The 6,862-nt window shown below is 46.8% G+C and overlaps 1 non-coding gene across 1 annotated transcript; it reads right to left on the bottom strand.

Moving 5' to 3' along the window:
- Window positions 1-5,634: 5,634 nt before the first annotated feature.
- Window positions 5,635-5,741, bottom strand: LOC121462451. The gene has a single exon (XR_005976315.1). It is a non-coding gene; the product is annotated as a U6 spliceosomal RNA (small nuclear RNA).
- Between the last annotated feature and the right edge of the window lie 1,121 nt (window positions 5,742-6,862).

Genomic DNA, 6,862 nt, shown 5'->3' with positions numbered 1-6,862 from the left:
ATCTTTTTAAGGTCTAGGGTATGGCCCAGGGAAGCCTGTCCTGTCTCCATGAAGTCCCGGGACTGGGCTGATCCTGAGGTCTGAGTGGTGACTGAGAGGGGGCAGGGAGTTGTTTTTTCTTTTTTCCGCTGTTGAGGGTGGGCAGTGGAGGGATGGGAATGCCCGCTGGAGTTGCTGAGGAATGGTCCCCTGAGCAGAGAGGATTTGAAAGGCAGGATCCTGAGGGTTAAAAGGTTGTCCTGTCAAAACCACACCCACCGAGATTGTACAAATGCAAGGAAACGCTTGGCAGGAAGGAGGCCCCGCCTTCTTTTTCTTTACTCCCTCCCTCTCCCTAATTTGGCTTTGAACTTGGAACCTTTCCTCTTAGTATCGCCACACGGTAGCTCCTGCCAGGAAACAGGTTGCTCAGACAGTTCCTGCAGGGACAAGCAATAGTCTAGGGATCGATGGCTAAAAACCCTGGTGGAAAATTTGGGAATATGGAAATGTTTTGGGAATTGCCAGACTCAAATCTTGGGGGGGGCGGGGGGGAGGGAAGGAAAAGGCTACAAGGGTCTTGTCAGTTTTCATAATTTTGTGAGGCAGTGATGAATTAGTCTATGAATTTATTTTAAAAACTATTATAACATTAAAAAGAGTTAACCCTACTCCTCTACGTCACCTTGCAAAGGCTCAAATCAGCGCAAAAACCTGATGTTTTAGGCAAGGCTTCCTGCCTGGTGTTGGTGTGTTTGTTTTGGCGTCTGAGGACTGACCCAGGGGCCTCACGCACAGGAGGAGGTGCTCTTCCACTAACTGGCTCTTTTTCTGCACTTTTCTTTGAGGCAGGGCCTTGCAAGGTTGCTGGGGCTAGCCTCAGCTCACTCAAGTACTGGCAAGGCTTGGATTTGAGACCCACCACCTCAGCCTCGCAGCCCAGGCTGTGCCACCAGACTGGGCTCTCCCTGTATTCTTTACTAGAACAGCTGTGAGCCAGTTTGCCCATTTCCCAAGATTTACTTACTCTCTTATCTTCCAGAGGTTTCTTGTAATTCTGGAGTTAGTGAATGTAGATTTCTAAGATCAGTGGCTTCTTTATACCCGTGTCCTATCTCATTAAAGAGTCGACTGAAAGGACCTAAGGAATGTCATCTGATCCAGTTAGATATTATGTGTGTTTTTAAAGATCTAGAAAACCAGATTCTGTACCTTGTCCTTATACCTGCCCCCCCCCCCCCCCCTTACTTTCCTCAGTTAAAATGAAGATGAGGTTAATTCTCATACAGAATGTTCCCATACCCATCCAAGGCCCCAGCAGCTCCACGCGGCCGTTTAGAGCCTTCAACAATGACACACACCTCTCTTTAGTGACACAGGAAGATTCCCTGAATATTAGGCATATTTCACCAATTTGTTACTGAATTTAGATTATCCAGGTTACTGGTTTGCCTCCTATTTCTCCCCTGGGGCAAAAATGATTCAGTCAGATTTTAATATTGATGAGCGTTAAGATATTCTTAATAATCCTTCTAAATTTACTTACACACACACACACACACACACACACACACACACACACACACATCTAATACCTGCCTACAGGTAGTTAGATCCTAGCTGGGCAGGGCAACACACGCTGGTAATTCCAGAACTGGTGAAGCCCCAGAGGCTGGAACATCTGGAGTTCAAGGCCAGCTGGGTCTAAGGAAACTCTATTTCAAAAAAAAAAACCCCAAAAAAACCCAGCTCAAAACAAAACAGAAGTCCAATCCAGACTAAAAGTCAGTGCCTCCGCTGATTTCCTTGGAACTTTTGTGCTTTGCCTTTGGAATGGGTAGAGAATTATCTCACACCACTCTGCTTGGGGATGGTGAGGCTGGGGTTTCGTGTGTGTGTGTGTGTGTGTGTGTGTGTGTGTGTATGTTCGTGTGTTTGCATGTATGTAAAGGGCAAATGTTATTCCTCAGGATTGACTCAGCATTTTCTTTTTGAGACAGACTATGTCACTGGCCTGAAGCTGGCTGGCTGACCTTTAGGTCAGGGGTCCTCCTGTCCCTCCTCCACATTCTGCGTTAGCAGCGTTAAGGTGGTAACTTCTCTATTGGCTAATTTTCTGCTGCTCTAACAAAACACCATGAGCAGAAGCAGGGGTGGGGTTCAACATGGGCAGGGACAGCATGGCATGCTAGGGACAGGAAGTAAGCTCATCACATCTCTCATTCGGACATGCGGGGAGGGGAAGGGGACATCAGGAAGCAGGATGAAGCCATAAAACTTAAGTTCATCCCCAGTGACATACCTCTTCCAGTAAATCATTACTCCCTAAAGGCTCCATCATCTACCCAAACAGTGCCACCAACCAGGGACCAAGCATGGGTCTTGCCAAGTAGACTGGACTAGTTGACCATTGAGCCCCAGGGATTTTCCCGTCTCTGCTTGCTCACACTCTTAGGATGGAGCTTGTGGAGTTTCTTAAGTTATTCTTAAGAAATTATTTCCCTAGGAAGCATATAGAAGGGTTATTATAACAAAGAAAATGTCAAATACTCCCAGCCCATCCTTAAATCAGGCAAAACACCACACAACAAAGAAGCTAGATTCAGGTTATAGACAGAAACACCCTGGAGAAGTCCCGACCACCAGGCACGGGTTATTTTACATTGCCACAACAAAGGAGCAACAACTGGGAGATGGGGCTGTGATTTGTTTCAAGGAGAGACCTGAAGCGTTACCAGCCTTGGTTTTATTTCCCTGCCTCAGCCTAGCATGGCAACAGAAGGGTGTATCAGTACGTGCTGCTTTGCCAACACTTGAGACGCTTCCTAGGGACCACGTGGAGCTCCTTAGTTTTAGATCATTAGAGTTGTTGGGCAGTTGGTCACTCTGGGATGATCTCATCTGTGGCTTTGCGCTAGGACAGTCGGAGTCAGCGGAGAGCTGGCCACCTTTGGGATGAGATGTTGACATGCTTCTTATAGTTCCACACATGGGTAGCATGGATCTGGAGCTATGAGAACCTGCTTTAGACTCCTGTCTTCACATGTGTGAGCTAGCAGCTAGGAGCATCAAGGTAAGAATCATCACCGAGATCCGTGCCCATATCCTGTGGTCTTTATCATTTACCATGTTGTTTTAACTCATTTCTTTTTGTTTCTTTTTATTTGTTTGTTTGCTTATTGTATGTATGTGTGCACTACCAAGTGCATGTGGTAGACAAAGGACAACTTGCAGGAATTTGGTTCTCTCCTATCACCATGTGGCCCCTGGGACTGAACTCTGGTCATCAAATTTGGTGGCAAGTGATTAATGCTACCCACTAATACAAAGCAAGGAAAACAAAACGTCATAGTCATTTGCTGCTTGCCTTGAATTTCAGTTTGAGATTGTGGTGGTTTGAATAAAAATGGCCCCTATAGGGTCACATATTTGAGTGCTTAGGAAGTGGTACTCTTTGAAAGGATTAGGGGGCGTGGCCTTGTTGGAGGAAGTGGGTCACTGGAGGTGGGCCTTGAAGTTTCAAAAGCTCAAGCTAGGCCCAGTGTCTCTCTCTTCCTGCTGCCTGCAGATCTGGCTGTAGAACTCTCAGCTCCTTCTGCAGCACCATGTCTGTCTACATGCCATCGACCATGTCCCACTATGATGAGAACAGACTAAACCTCTGAAATGGTAAGCCATCCCATCAAAGGCTTTCCTTTAGAAGCATTGTTGTGGTCATGGTGTCTCTCTTTACAGCAATCAGATGCTGACGAACACAGATATTCATTTGTTCATTCATTCATTCTTTAAACCACATTTAGTCTTTACGTTGTGTCCGACACTGAAGGGCCAAGGCCCCTACCTCAAGAAGCATCAAGCTCTTGGTGGAATAATCTAGACTATGATCTGTGGCTGACCATGAATCTTCTGATGTGCACCTGTGGCAGATCTGAAGGGCAGCTGAGCTTTACTCTTCGAAGCAGCAATGCTGAGGCGAGGAGACCTGTGGCCTTGAGATAGGACATTGCTGAGGCCATTCCAGCTCTCTCCCCAACCACAGTGTGGCTCCAAGATAAGGGATTTTTCCCGCCAATTCCAACTTTTCATCCGAGTATGGAAAAGCATCTATAAATTGTCCTAAGCCCTTGGCACAAGGGCTGGGGAGATGGCATGATGGGGAAAGTGGTTGCTGCATTTGGATCATGTAGAAGCAGGGCCTGGTGGAGCTTGTCTTTAAAGGTGAAGTGGGAGTAGGAAGCCACCTTTCCAAGCTCATGGGCCAGCTAGCTTGGTGTGCAGTGGGCTATGCAAGAGAAGCTGTTGGCCGAGGTGAAAGGGGAGGCCTCATTCTTGAGACTGTCCTTGGACCTCCACTATTGCTTTGTGCCAAGCATGTGCGCTCACACATGAATGTACAGGCGCCCACAGACCAAAACAACCAGCCAGCTGACCAAAAAAACCTTGGCACAGTGCTCAGCAACCAAGTAGCTCTCAATGTATCAATTACTGCCTTGTGTCTCTCATGCTTCTTCTGATTGCCTTCTACATTGTTGTTGGAGACAAAGGATTGTACTGGGCAGAGCACTGCAATCTTTGGCTGAGCAGTTCCGGCTCTGCCACCAACCTCTCGTGTGCCACTGGGGCGAGGCTGCCCATGCCTGTCTGTAGACCTTATATGGGATCCCGTACAGGCAAAATCTGAGTTGAGCTGTTTCTACTTGTTGGCTCCCTGTGAGTAATGCTGCTACATTCACATGCATGTCTGTGTGGACCTGTGTTTGCATTTCTGTGGGGTGTATTCTAGAAGCAGAATGACTGCATCATGTGATAACTTTAACTATTTGAAGAACTGATAAACTGTTTTCCAAAGAGGTTGCACCAGTTTAGAATCTTCCCAGAACCTTGGGAGGGTTCAGATTCCTCCCCATCCTTGCCAACACTTCTTATTGTCCATCCTTCTCTTTTAACCATCTCAGCGGTGTGAAGAGGTAACTTCCTGTGGTTTGATTTGTATTTCTCTCGTGGCAAAGGATGCTGAGTATCTCATCATCTGCTTATTGGCTGTAATAGTCTCTGGAGAAATATTAATGCAAATTCTTGGCCCATTGTTTTTGCTGTGTGTGTGTCCGTGCATGTGTGTGTATGCAGGTGCATATGAAGCCAGAGGTCAGGTGTCCACCTTAGGTGCCATCTTTTTTGGGGGGGGGCGGGGGCAGGGTTTCCCACTTGCCTGGAACTTCCCAAGTAGGCCAGGTTGGCTGTCCTGTAAGCAGTGACCTCCAGGGATCTGCCCTGCCAGAGCTTGGTTTACAAGTGTGCCACCCCACCCAACACAGTTCCCTGTGCTTGCGAGGTAAGCACTTTACCAGATGAGCCGTCCCCCAGCCCTCCTTGGTCCCTCTCTAAGGTTCACGACTTCCACAGCTTGTTCTGAGGGATTGGCCTTTATGCTTTGAAGCTGCGTGGCAGCTCCCATTCTTCAGACTGATGGCTATGGCAACAGTAGGAGTTCCCAGTGACAGCGTCATACTAGACCAGTGTGACTGCGTCAGTCACAAGCCTCAGGCCCTGCATCTCAGTGGCTTTGCACATGGAAACTTAGTTCTTCGTTTCGTAAATTTTGTGATCTCAGGATATTTCAGCCCGTGGCTCCTGTCTACTTTCTTTTTTTTTTTTTTAAATATGGAACGCTTCACGAATTTGCGTGTCATCCTTGCACAGGGGCCATGCTAATCTTCTCTGTATCGTTCCAATTTTAGTATATGTGCTGCCGAAGCGAGCACTCCTGTCTACTTTCTATGAGAACCACAGCTGAGTGGTTAGGGGAATTGTCATTGTTCCAGTCGCTGATGTGACCTGGGCACATGGCCCTTGCAATGAGGAGGATTCATTGTAGTTTTCCATCTCAGAGAGTACAGGTGAGGTCAGCTATCATCACCAGCTCTCATTCTGTGCAGGAGTTGCCTGTGACAGCCTCAGGACATCTGTGAAAAGCAGAGAATAGTTTCATTGTAGCATCCACATGCTTCTGGGAAATACTTAGTAGCAAGAGTGAAATACAATATTTTGCCAGGTGGCAGGGGTGCTCATCTTTAATTCCAGCACTTGGGAGGCAGAAGCAGGCAGATCTTGGAGTTCATGGCCAGCCTGGTCTGTAGAGTAAGTTCCAGGACCGACAAGACTACACAGAGAAGCCCAGTCTCAAAAACAAAAACAAACAAAAAACAAAAAAACCCCACCAAACCCCCAAAAACCCACCAACCAACCAAAACCAAACCATATCAAACATAACAAAAACCAAAACCCAACAAAACCAAAGAACACAAAGAAAGATGCTATAATACTTCTTTTGGAGCTATATTAGATAGACCTAAGATGCCTGCTTCTAGTCTGGCCAAGCAGGTTTAGATAGCTCTTTGGGTGGGATAGCTTTTCTAGCCTTCACCATCATTCCTAGGAGATGTTTATTTAATTTTTTAAAGTCCCTACTATGTGCCATATGCTGTGCTGCGTGTTGGGGCTATGACGCTGATCAGAGCTCCCAACTCCTTACGTACAACGGAGACAAGCGTACAAAGGTACAGACAGCCGTCATGATAGCTGCGGAAGGGAGGGCTGATGGGAGGATGGAAGGGTTTCCTGGTGCTGCCTCACAGTGTGGAAGAAAAAAATCTCACGCATTTCCTCTTTTTAAATTGTGGTCAAATATGTATAATGTATATTGTTTTGATCATGCGGCTCAGTAACCACCCATTGTTATTTATTCTGCAACGAAATCTGTCATTATTCCCAACAAAGGCCCCTGTACTCCTTAAACAGTCCCTTTTTATAAGCGTCATCACGCAAGATTTGCCTTTCTGTGTCTGTCATACCTTCTTCAGAGTAACGTTTTCAGGGGGCTGGA

This window comes from Microtus oregoni, unplaced genomic scaffold, assembly GCF_018167655.1.
Source record: "Microtus oregoni isolate MIOR12 unplaced genomic scaffold, Mior012 000024F_ref0000369, whole genome shotgun sequence".
Lineage (NCBI taxonomy): Eukaryota > Metazoa > Chordata > Mammalia > Rodentia > Cricetidae > Microtus > Microtus oregoni.
Note: the sequence above shows the minus strand (reverse complement) of the source record. Positions and strands in the feature narration are given on the sequence as shown.